At 37.8% G+C, this 13,254-nt stretch overlaps 1 long non-coding RNA gene across 1 annotated transcript in view; it reads right to left on the bottom strand.

Annotated features, from left to right (window-relative positions):
- Positions 1 to 4,230: 4,230 nt before the first annotated feature.
- LOC135579969 (uncharacterized) overlaps positions 4,231 to 13,254 on the bottom strand; it is a 69,049-nt gene continuing 60,025 nt past the window's right edge. The window contains exon 4 of the long non-coding RNA XR_010473905.1: positions 4,231 to 6,008. This is a non-coding gene — a long non-coding RNA (uncharacterized LOC135579969). The remainder of the gene's footprint in view (positions 6,009 to 13,254) is intronic.

Below are 13,254 nucleotides of genomic sequence, written 5' to 3'. Positions count from 1 at the left end.
ATTGCTGAAATACCTTAATCACCTTCACCTAACAGCATTTTGCTCCATCCTCAGCAGCTAAGGCAGAGCGTAACGGCCTGGGAAAAGTCACCTACTGGTCCTAAACTTCAGGATAGTTTAGTTCTCTCATTCCCTGACAAGTGTTTTATACGATGTTGCTCAACATCTTCTGAAGTCTTACAGTCCAGCTCCCCAAAAGCAGGGCTTTCATCCTATAGCCTCGCTGTATGGCACACAATTACACCAAACGTGGTCACATTTTATTGTTTCAAGGATAAAGATTGTTCAAGGCATCTAACGCTACGCTTAAATTATTCATTCGCTGGTATTACTTATTCATCAGCTCTTGAGTTATCTTGCTTTGCTGAAGTACCTGGTTTCTATTGCTCACAGGAAAAAAAAAAAAAAACATGCCATTTTCTTTGTTTTAATTGACATTTTATGACTTCTGCAAGCAGCTGATTGTGTAGCAGGGATACCCCACAATGTGTATTGCTGAGAGTTTGAATAAAAGTGTCATTTCTGCTCGCAGGTATTGAAAGGGAAATACATTCTGCTACTTGGCTCTCAGAGGCCTGACCAAGCTCAGGGGAACAATGGGGAGATTCAGGGGTTAGTGGGGGTCTCAGGGAGTCCCTTTTCAGGGCTCTGGTCCATATTTGGTGCCATCCAGGGGGGTTATTATTTCCTACAGTTGTGATACTTGGGCATGTGAGGGCCACATCTCACCTAAACTACTACCAGAGTAACAGTAATTGAAAACCTTTCATTTGAAACTGCTCCTTGACCTGGAAATGCAACATGGAGCAGCCTGAGCTCCCTACAAGTTACAGTATAAGGGAAATACTGGATATCTTTTACAGCTTATGGCTATAATATTTTCCTCTAGGCACAGCCAACCAGCAGAAGAAAGAGCAGGAAAGTTGTGTTGGTCAGTGCACAGAGCTGGGAACAACAAAACTTTCCAGGTGTTGTGATTCCCAATCTCTGGAATAAAAGTGTATTTTTGGACTACAGTATATTATTACACTATTTTTTACTCCATTATTACATGCTACTTCTGATATTCAACATCTCAGAGAAACAGAATAAAACGGTGACTCCCCAGCTGTGATTGGAAATATTTCTGACCACAACTGGCATGTTCTATATCTTTGTTCTTTCATATGAATAAATAATATGAAAAAAAAAAGCAATGACATATTTATTTATGTTAGATGGGGGACGACAAAAGACAATTCCCAAAATTTTGAGATTTTCATTAGAAACATATATAAGATTGCAGCCTTAAAACTGAGACTTTCTTATTTACGGAGGTAATACGTAAGGTATGATACCTTCCGCAAAGACAATGCCATTACCCCAAGAGAACCTCAAGATATAATTGAAGTTAAATTACAATATAGATGATCACACTTCAGAATTTTGTGAAGACACCAGCCTGACAAATCCCTATTTACTATGGTGGATTTTGCACACAAACGTTTCCAGCATCAAATAAAAAAGAAAGGAAAGGTTTGCAAGGCTTAGCTCACCACTTCAGCCATTTCTCCTGCAGTTAAAAGTTGGCTTGTGATAAAGGTTTCAGTATGGGAACAATCTTTACCCACTTGAAGGGGAAAAATACCCCAACATCTTACCACTAGGTACTGTCGTTATGGTGATATAAATTGCATTTTATCAGTTTCAGCTGGTTTCTTCCTGGCTTGTACATAAAAATCTCTTTTAAAACTGAAGTTCTTCGAGGTTTACTTGCCAAACTTTGCTATCAGTTACACATGCAGCCCTATTAATGTTAATGAGATGGCTAAATTTAAGCAAGGGTAGAATTTGATCTTTACCCTAGTATGTTGTAGGCTGTCTACATATTTGTCTGCTTTAACTTATCTATTCGGTAATTTCTTCTTTATAATGAGGAAGTCTTACAAAACCTTATAACTAAGTGCCAAAGGTAAAACAACGGCCGGTCAGACCCGTATCTTCTCTCTGAAAATCAGCACTGCTGGGTCGCTCCTACAGAGAACATAAAGACCTGAAATGAGCTATTATAAAACAGTTTGCCTAGAGAAAAATGTTCTCGACTTGACTATCTTCTGGCTTATGCTCTGAACCATGAGTTTTTCCATTCTTTTCAGACTCTTTTTTTAATAAAAAGTTCTTCGATTCAAATCTCTGAGAGTCAAATTTTGCAGCCACAGAGAGGCATGTGCAGCACTTGTACACAGTTTCCATTAATACAAAATTACTAGATATATTTACAAGCCATTTACTTCGTTAAGATTGCAATTCATTCCGGAGTGCTTCAAAAGCAAACCCTCCTTTTCGGATCATCTCACATTACAACCCCAGCCACAGTTTTTTAATCATTTCTAATTTAAAAAAAATTAACACTCAATTACAATGAGTTTGAACTCAAGAAGAACTGCAGCAGTAAGAGCGTTTCTCTTTCTCCCTGTGTCTGCCTTTCTCTCACCCACACGCTGGTGAAGGAACAGGGCTGAAAAATCAAGCGTTTGGACCTTAAGAACTGTGGACAGCCTTAACTCTACCCTGATACTTGCTATGATGCTGCATTTATTTGCCCAATCACTTCTTTACAGGCCTTTGCTCACTCAGTTCAAAACAAACATTTGGTGTAAGGATTTAGATAAAAAAGGATTATCTGTGACAATTGTACAATCTGTATAATAATGTGTATAAATATATTTAATACCTCTGATATTAAAGTTGTCAGGGCATTGGAACAGGGTACCCAGGGCAGTGCTGGAGTCGCCATCCCTGGAAGGGTTGAACAGACCCAAGGTTCTCAGGGACATGGGGTAGTGCCAGGTGTGGGGGAACTGTTGGACTCAATGATCTTAAAGTCTTTTCCAACTTAAATGATTCAATGATTCTATTCTATGTTTCCACACCTATCAATCTCAGTTAATGTGCAAGTTGAAGCGCATAAAACAAATGCAGAAAATAAATGCACCATTTCCACCATGAACTCTGCTGGGATGTGCAGCAAGTTACTTAACCCAAACTCTTCCCTGTAGGCTATTATTAATATTTGTGTCCCTAGCTTTCTAAAGCAGCATACGTGAGCTCCTTCCCAGCTGCAGCCAACGTCAATGCAGGTGTGCTCCAAACTTGGCGACTGTAGTGTCACCTGGAGTGTTCCTGGAGCAGATCTTAGATAACATTCCCACGCTATAGCTCCTCATCTACGAGCCGAGAAATTGCTGCTCCCACTAGGGGGTTGTGACAATTAACTAACATTTCTAAAGCATTCAGATGTTTTACAGATAGGCACAACTGAATAGCAAATGAAACAAATTAGTAATGACATCTTCAGAGTCAGGTTTGAGGAGTGCAATACATGAAACCCTCAGGTATATGGCGAGCTGCATGGATAATAATATATCAGCTGAAGAGCTCCCATTCTGTGCACTGATCAAAGGGAATAGATGTTAGAAATGTGATGCATTGCCTTATACTACAATGATAAGAGGGTATTGAGCCTGGCCCAGGTTGCCCAGAGAAGTGGTAGATGCTCCATTCCTGGAGATATCCCAGACCAGGCTGGATGGGGCTCTGAGCAACCTGAGCTGGTGAAGATGTCCCTGCTCATGGCAGGGGTGGCACTGGGTGACATTTGAAGGTCCCTTCCAAACCTAATCATTTGATGATTCTGTGAATATGGAAAGCATGCACATTATGAATAGAGAGGATAAAACAGCACCACTTCACCGGTCACTTCCTGAAAGCCAAATGGGAAAGTGGTGCAAGGGAAAGGAAACTTGGGTCAGGGAGCTGGCACAGCACAAAGCCGGTGGCTTAGCAAGATCCTGGGATCCAGCTGAGCTTCCTGGAGGGAGAGAAAAAAATTTAACACTTCCAGGTTTTCAAAAGTTGTGTTACAGACTGAGTTTTGAGATGATATGACAGCAAAACTAAATCAACCATAAATGGAAGGTATGAATGCCACTGTTTTCTAACTCTATGGTCAAAGCTGCATAATTTATGCATCTTGAGGATACTAAACCTGAGTTTCTGTATGTCAAAACAAAGAAAGAAACTTGGCTTCGGTTTACGGGCATAAACACTGTCATGTCTTCATTTCTTGGAAATAAACATTATAAGCCATGATACTGCCACTAACAAAAGGAGTTTGTCAAACAAGCTCCACAGTAACTTTATTTTTCAGTTTACAAATATGTGAGAGGTGAACTCAACATAAATCTGGGAAAAGGTTGATGATTGCAAGCATACTCTCTAGAGCCTTTGGGAAAAGCAAATGAAGCAAAGTTCAGAGTTAGATTTCATACATATCTCTGTGTATATATGTATATGTCATATATATAAACACTGACAAAAAGAATTTATTCAATGACTGGTAAAAGAAGCTTGAGCTTTACTAAATTTTGCTATAAAAGTTGCAAAAACTTCCCAGTTGCTGTTTCCCCAGAGCAAATGCCTTTGGTGGAGCATTCAGATGGTGGACAGTGACTTCTCGATTCCAGTCACAGCCCAAGAACCTGGAAAAAATGGATGCTCTCCATCCTCGGGCAGATGGAGGATGTGTGAGAGGACAGAGTATTGACAAGTCCAATGCATTGGCAGAAAATAGCTTCAAAACAGTAAAGAGTTTTCAGAACTGAATGGAACATCCACCTCCGACCGATATTTATCCCAAGCTCCATGCTGCTGGGAATTGTCTGGATAGGGGAATTCACAGCTTGAAAAGGGCAGAAGTTATCATGCTCATCACATTGATATTCATTTTAGCAAATTCAGGATTGGTCACAGACTCCTTACATATTTTATGATTTACCAGAATCTGCTTTAGTCTAAGAGACCTAATTCTTCCATTACACATCTCACCCATCTTTCTGGCAGCATAATTTACATCTCAAACTGGAATAATTTTGCATACTTTTCATTTTAGCATTCTGACATCTTTAAAAAAAAAAAAAAGCCTTAATTCTGTGGAGCAAATTATCATCAACCTGGGGAAAAAAGTCCTGGAAATTATTAATACTCTTTTTATGCATAGTTGTCTGTACAGTTTTGGTGTCTTTCTCCTCTCAGCTCTACGTGATAATATTAATATTAGCAAGAGTGCTGCAGAGCACATGGGATTCAAACCAGGACCAGCGCCATGAGGTTTCTAAGGACACACGACGTAACTTGTGCGTTTTCCCAAGGGAATCGTGCAGCCTTTGTTTACTCGTGGACTTTCTTCCACAGACACGTTTCTAATCTTTCTGCATTCAAAGAAAGTGTCTTTCATTGCCCATTTACTGAACTGACACATGTCAGTGCTAAAACAACTTGTAAAGCTTTAGAAAAGAAAATATTGTTAAACACACACTTGAAGCAAACCTGTGGTTCTGATTTTCTGTACTTCTGATACCACAGAAAGAGGATCTTTATTTAAAATTAACTTTGAACACATAAATAGTGATGTCTCTGGGATGTTTACCTTGTTTATTCCCCGTTAATACTGTCTGAGATGAATGCACTGGAAGCACTTAACCACCAACAGCAACAAACTCCTTGCATCTTCAAGCAGAAACAAACCACAGAGGTCGGCAATATACACAGGACAGCAAATTTTCAACATTTTTGAAGGCACTTTGAATTATTTCAAAATAAACCTTTTGCCTTTCAGAAAAAAAAAAATCTTTTTTTAAAGCCAAAGGTTTACGAAAACTTAATAATATTTAAAATATTGACAACACACACAAATATTAAGTCTATATATATAACATGTAGAAATTAAGTAGTTTTTACAAAAAATAAATCCATTTTATATATATTTTTCCCCAGTGAGATACTGTCAGTGTGCATACACAGAGATGGAAAATAAACAAATCAAAATAGAACTGTATTTAGAAGTAGAAGCCAAATCTATGCCAGTGTGTGACTTGTTCATACCCAGCACCAGAATATTCCCAGAAAGATTCTGTGTAGCACTCAGTTGGTGGGCAGTGATTTCTCAATGCTGGTCACAGTCCCAGAACCTGCAAAAGTTATTTAAGCACAGGAATCAAAAGACTCAACTTCTAGTGGGGATTTGTCATAGTGGAGTCCTCCCCATCCCAGCTGCAGCCAGCCTTTCCAAGAAAAAGAGTATTTAATGATTAGCTGGGACATGCATTCATGGCATATTGGCAAAGTAGATGCTCTATTACTATATATCTTTCTGCTGGCATAGAGGGAAGAGCCTCAAAAAAACCTCAGACGTCCTGGCAGGGTGATTCCGGTGTCACCCACATCCCTGCAATGTGTCACCTGCATCCAGTCAAGGATGCTCCTGCGTGAAACAGGGGCTGAGTCTGGGTTCTCGGGTGGCACTTCCCTTCACCCTTGCTAAATCACAGCCTTTCACAGAGAGAGCATGTGGTACAAAAGAAATGAAAGAAAATAAATAAAAAATAAAATAAAATAGTAAAAAAAAAAAAAAAAAAAAAAAACACAACCAACCAAACAAAAAACAAATTAAAAAAATAAAGAAAATAATAATAAAAAAAATAAAATAAAAAGTCTTTCTCAACGCTACAGTTTCCTCCTGATGTGAATTTCCCCCCATCGTGCTGGAGTGTAAAGACAAAGTGTTTGCTGCTCATCACCATTTCTCCTTCGGATGCGAGGGAACGTGCACTGAAATGCCCAAAAGTCCCAAGAGAGCCTCCAGTAAAAACTCTGGGACCTTTGCGGGTGCAGAGTCACCATTTCATCCCCCTGTGCTGCTTTGGGATGTGCAGGAGACCAGAAATATAAGTTCTGCAGCCCATAGGAAGACTCTGCTTGTACATACACTATTCATCCCAGCTTCGCGAATCCCTTTTTTCCCCGTACAGCCAGACCTGAGATTTCCTCAACGGCTGCAAACTTTTTAGGGGTGGATTTTATAATGGCAATCAGTGATTTTAGAGGAAATAAATCTATCCCGTAGCTGTGTACAAAGCATCCCAAGGAATAAGCCGGGGAGACCGTCAGCGGTGAAAAGAGCTACATTTCATGTGCTGCCACAGAAACGCTTGCTGGCTGAGCTCTAATATTAATCTATTTTGTCCCTGACATCTAGTAAAACTCCGTTGTAGCAAATGCTTTTAAAACATACATATTCAATAGCAGATGCAATAAAGTATTGGGAACTGTCGGGATGAAGAAGGCTCGCACACACACAAATATCTTTGAAACTCCAGTTAATCAAGGTGTCAAAGTAACTAAAGCAGTTTTACAGATTTTTATTGAAAATAAATCACTTTATTATATACTGAAATATATATTATTGTTTCCCCATAGAGTTTTACTATCCAGTTGCCTGCGTTTCTTTCTTAAATAGAGTATCTCCTGCCCTCTTTAGTCCGGATTTTATAACTACATTTACAAAGGGAATATAGCATTAGAAAGGATCTTCAGCCTGCCTCCTCCTATTGCCCGATGTAAATAGCCCATTAATAGCCATTTTCTGGCACAAGGAGCTGAGAGGAAACAGGAGAGGAAATGATATAATGGTTGAAGAGCCGCACAGCTCCTTTTGTCCATTTTTTTGGGTGTTTCTGGGGTTGAAACTCCAGAGATTTACACCTTGGTCTCAGTTTTCAGAGCCAAGTTCCCAGGTAGGAACACAAAAACTTCACGCACCTCAGGCCAGGGAAAGGTTAAAATGAGCACAAGGAAATATTCGATTCAATCTAATGGACGTTGTAATAGGTATTTATAGACCTCACAGAGAAACTTTTCAGGGAATGTTTTTAACTCCTGTTGTTGAGGAGCTGCTTTCCTTTTAAAGTACTGGATCTGGTTCAGATCTAAAATAGCCAGCATGCTGTTCTACAATGCATTTCCTTAAAATGTGATACTACACAAAGATTCATTCATCAGATAATTCTCTTTTTAGCCACAGTGCAGTTTTTAATAGATGGATGCTATAAATGCACAAATAACTACATCTATTGCATCTACATCAAAAACTTCTAATTGCTTTTTTTAACATTTCTCCATGAAGTTAAAGGATGTCTAATACAGTCCATGTATAGAAAATAAATGCATTCAGCATTTTTGACTGCTTCCTAAACTGATAAATTTCACACTGATAAATGTTAATTCAACAGTGGTTAAAACCTGGGATTATGTTTTTTTTCCACCCCAAAACTAGTTTAAAGTTGAAGCACAGTATCTAAAATAGGCTTCAAATATTAAAAAGAAATCCATCTGTAACCAGTATTTTTATTCATTTGCCAGAGTACAATATATTGGTACCCTAAGTCATGTAAGTAGTTGTTTTACCCATATACTATTTCCTAACTACTGAAAGTGAAATTGCTGTCCTTAGATAAACATAAAGGTGTTTAATATCCATATGTGAAATACAACAACTTTTTCTGGGACTGAGGAGGGTCACCTGCGGGATATTCACTTCTGTACCAAATTCCACGTCGCTGAAACAAGTATACGAGTTCACCTCTGGGCATTTTCCAGGTTATATGTCACGTTTTCACACTGATCCTTATAGATCTTTATCAACATAAACCCCAATGACTCCTAATGCAGAACTCAAACTCTATGGTACCTAAACCAATGAATTTTATCTTCAGCTTTTAACCTTTCAGCCACAAACATGTCAAAAACCATCAATTTTCCTGAGAAGGTGTAAAGAAGTATTTCATTTGACTCGTTATTCATCACCAGGAAGCTCCCAGGTAATTTCTACCACAGGAAAAAAAAAAGATGCATCACATTTTTAAGTAATGTGAATATGTTTTATTTCCAGCCAATCAACCCTGATAGCACATCAGATTCAAAGGACTGCATCCAGCTATTGCATTAGTTTTTAATAGCAAGATGTGAGTGTGCCTTCCACACCTTTAAAAACTGACTGTAATCAAAATCTAATTAGTATTCTATTTTACTAGTGGGAAAACGGAGAAAAATGCACCCAGACATACATGGTGTTAGATATTAAGCCAAAGGATGTCTCCAGAAACCAGCCATTCATCTTTCGCCTTTTTTTCCCCCTTTATCATCAACATCTTGTCTCTTGAAATATAGACATCACTAAATCAAAAACACCTTTTCACATCATTATAGAATTGCTCAGATTAAATAAGAGCTCTGTACAGCTTTTCAAATCTCAGCTATGTTTTCAAACCACCAGGGAGGGCTAGTTCTTCCTGCTCACACAATTATCAAATTGTTGCCAATGCGAGCGTTCCTTCGATCAATCTCATTATTATTAAGTAGTCGAAATCACCTATGGATCTCATTACCATCGCTTTGAAAAAAGGTCACAAGGTGGCACCTGCAATTTACTTAAAATTTATCATTAATAGTAACCCCTTTTAAGACTCAAGCTGCTTTATTTCCACTTTAACAAACAGAACTCTTAGCAGCCTTAGGAATTCTGCTTGATTTTTCAGTTGTTGTGGGGTTTTATTCTGTGTTTACTGTGGAAGTAACAAGGACGTCACCATCTGTGCTTTGTTTTCCATGCCAACTCCTGAGGTTATGGGGTGGTTCAGATAGTAAAAGAAAGCCAGGTCAAATAACTAAAGATGAGGTCCTTATCGAAAAGTTAATTAGTCACTGAAAATGCATGAGTATTAAGGGGGAAAAAATAGTAGCCTCAGCTTGGTAAAAAACAATTGTTCAATTTAACTAAAAAAGTAAAATATTCCCTTATTTATATTTTTTGAAGAAAAAAGGCAGTTAGAACGTGTTTATAAATGACAAGTAAACACAAAACAACCCTTGCTGTCCATTTCCCACTCACTTTTAAGTAGATCAATCTGCCAAATATTATGCGGTCGGTTTGGTATTTTTACAGGAAAATATTTTTGCCCAGTAATATAGAAATAAAATAATTGCTATCACCTTCTCTATTTTATATTTAAAATTCACTTGGGAAAGAAACCGTATTTTTGACCCAAAGCCTTGTAGTTATGCATTCTATTTATGATTTATTCTGGTCTGTACAGCCTTATGCTGCATTTTGGATGTGAACTTAATAGAAGATGCTGCAAAAAGCAGCAAATTCAAGTAGTGACAGAGACTTATCAGACAAATATGCAAGGGCAGAACATACAAGACGAGGGGAAGAACACTTCACAAGCTCAGAACATGATTGCTGTGGATAAGTATATACTCTTAGGTATTTTCAGTCCTGTCTCTCATTAATTCTCCTTACTACTGAAATGACAGCGAGTGTGATTTCTTTCTAAAATAGCCGATAAGATCATCCAGCTTTATAGACACAGATTTCCTATATTTCAGCTATGCAAATCAGTCATAAAACCACAAAAATGATCCCTACCGACATTTTCAATTGTTGCCGTTTATCACAGTGTTTAAAGACCATTTTACGTTATGCATCTCACAGCAGATAATGCAGCTTTGCATCGGGCTCTTCTACCTGCAGACTTTTAAAGTATAATCTCAGTCTCTACGTCCTATAACAACCCCACACGTTCTTGCCACAGACAAGCAAATGCCTGAAACAGTTCAGACCAAGATACAAAATCTACAAATACTGCCATGAAACAATGGATTTGTCTGTTTCAGAAATGTATTTGCCTAAGATGTGAAATGTCACTGTACAGACACAAACATTTCAACAACAAACCATTTCTATATCTTTCTATTTATACTGACTCATACAACTCTACATAACAGCTCATAAATGTAGGCCTTGTAATACAAACATCCATAAATATACAACACACACACACACACACTATATAAGTATGTATATTAATATTTGTAAGAGAAATCCTATCTTTAAATCTTCCAAAGGCGTCCTTTGTAGCTTTCTTGCCTTTTAAATTCAACTATTCTTGAACACACTTTGGCTTTGAAATCTGTCAGGATAATGCATTATTGAAGTACCGCACTGCCTCCTTTTTGAGCCTGTACATAAAATCAGTCACGTTCAACAGATTTCCATTTTACTTAGTTCTTTTTCATAATTATTCCTCACTTTTATCGCAGCCCTGTCCTCAAGAGCTCTCTGGTTAACGCCACTAAAATTAACCGCGCAATGCAGGTTATAACTCCAAGGGACTTGGAGGTAAAGGAAGAAAGCAAAATAAAATCCTCTAATTTTTCTGAAATGGATATGACTAATATTTGAACCAGGTTACAAAACTCAGCACCGGACAGATAAATTAGATTTGAAAAAAAAAGTTTCTTATTTCACCAGATGCATCAGACACACTTGGTTTATTTCTTCGTCTATGGATTTTGAAGCATACCAGGGATTTAAAACCTGTCTTAAAACTTCTGGCTTAAATTGGTATCATTTTGTTCAAGAAAGAGTTAAGTCTAACAAGCAGAAAAAAAGAAATTAACTAAAGTAAGGCCCTTGTGATACAATGACACTTGCTCTATGCTCTTACAGAGAAAAACATGATGATAAAACACCACAAAGAGGAGTGTTATGAATTTTATTAATGACTAGAAGACAGTGTGCAAAACATCAAAGGTCTGTGGAAAAGATTAATGACCCCGTGTGAGACTGTTTAATTACCTCCAGCTAATTAGATTCTTGACCAAATTTTTAATATCTGCATTCCTTCTAAAGCCTAATTGAGATTCCACATTATTTATCAATCTTTCAAAAAGCCCTTAGTGTGCTGCTTTTTTTTTTAGGCTTTTTTTTTTTTCCCTTTGCACTTTGACTCCATTTATGGTCAATTATTAAATAAATAGCAAAGTAACCGTTCTCTCCAAACTGTATACGTGGAACACTTTATGCCTGTTTATTTTGACTAGGAGACTATCATTGGCATCTTTTATACATAATGAAGCACTCTAACTAATAAACTGACCAACTTCACTGTAAACAACGGCGATAATATTTTTGTTATCTGGGCTGTGCTCAGGAACTCCTCATGCGGTTTCTGCAAATTGGCCTTTGCTATTGTCAGTTAATCCTTATTTCAGTTTACCTTGGGCCGGTCCCAGGGATGAAGTGGAGCGTTATCATGTGAACTGAATAAGACGAGCCTTTATATAAGGAAATTGCTGTCAGAAGGCACGGGACACATGCAATAATGCCGTATTTTTTATACCCTTCAGGTCTCCCCCTATCCCTACGAAAACAGAGGCTGGTGCCTACAGCACATCTGAAAACTGAGCTTTAAGTTTTAGGGTTTTCCACAGAAGTTTTACCATTTCAAGTTTGGAGTGTGGAAAATGAGGAGAACTCATGCATTTCAACGTATGTGATGGGGAGCACAGTTTATGCGTCAAGTTTGACAAACAAGATACTTCCAGTTCAGAGGACGCATGAGACCCCCGGTCTTCTTTTAGCTGTAAAACAAAGTGTATTTGCTTCAAAAGTATTTTCTGTCATTTGTAACGTAAGAAAAATCGAGTGTGCACATGTGAAATTATATGCATGTATAAAGCAAAACACTTTGGGAAAAGTTCTTTGCAATTTCATATGGATTATTTTGAATTATCCACTAGAGTTCAGCTCATAAAATCACACCACATATACCAAAATATATGGGATACCTTAAAAAAAGTTCTCTATTGAATTTTAATATGTTTTACGTTATTTGTATAAAACATTGTTGGCTGTACCCCTAGTAAAAGACACAGGAGGTAAAAAAGACAGACACTGAAAAGCTCTACTCCATGGTGATCTATGTAACTGTAATAAATATAGAGGCGACTGGGATATGAGGGAGGGATCACTTTTAGCATTACCATGTTTGCAACAAGCCTCATTCAATGGGATAAGAACACATTTGCAGTATCACAAAATACATAATTCAGTGATGTAAAAAGTATAAGACAAAATAGCAAACAATGTGAATCAATAGAAAAAGTTATACACTGGGAAGGCATTAAAAAGACACGCAATACATCACGCTTAATTTCTTGAGAGTGATGAGAACATTTGGTTATTTCCTAAATCACTCACAGGAATACTGCAATGAGCTTATTTGGGATGCAGCAATCAGAGCTACTTGAGCTTTCTGATGCAATAAATCTTAAAGTTCCTAAAATTTAGGTATCCAGATATTTATTCTGTGCTCCAGTTGGTGGAGGAGTTCCCCAAACCCCTTAAGGATTGTATCCTTATGGCTATGGATGATAATAATAATATAACTTGCATCGCATCAGTGCACCATGATTGAGGGTTATTTTTTTATGTCAGGTACTCAGTAAAGAAAGAATTAGAAAAAATGGGTTCTGTTTAACAGAGCACCCACATTTTGCAAAGCTGAGGGTCCATTTGATGGTTGATTTCCT

This window comes from Columba livia, chromosome 7 (assembly GCF_036013475.1).
Source record: "Columba livia isolate bColLiv1 breed racing homer chromosome 7, bColLiv1.pat.W.v2, whole genome shotgun sequence".
Lineage (NCBI taxonomy): Eukaryota > Metazoa > Chordata > Aves > Columbiformes > Columbidae > Columba > Columba livia.
Note: the sequence above shows the minus strand (reverse complement) of the source record. Positions and strands in the feature narration are given on the sequence as shown.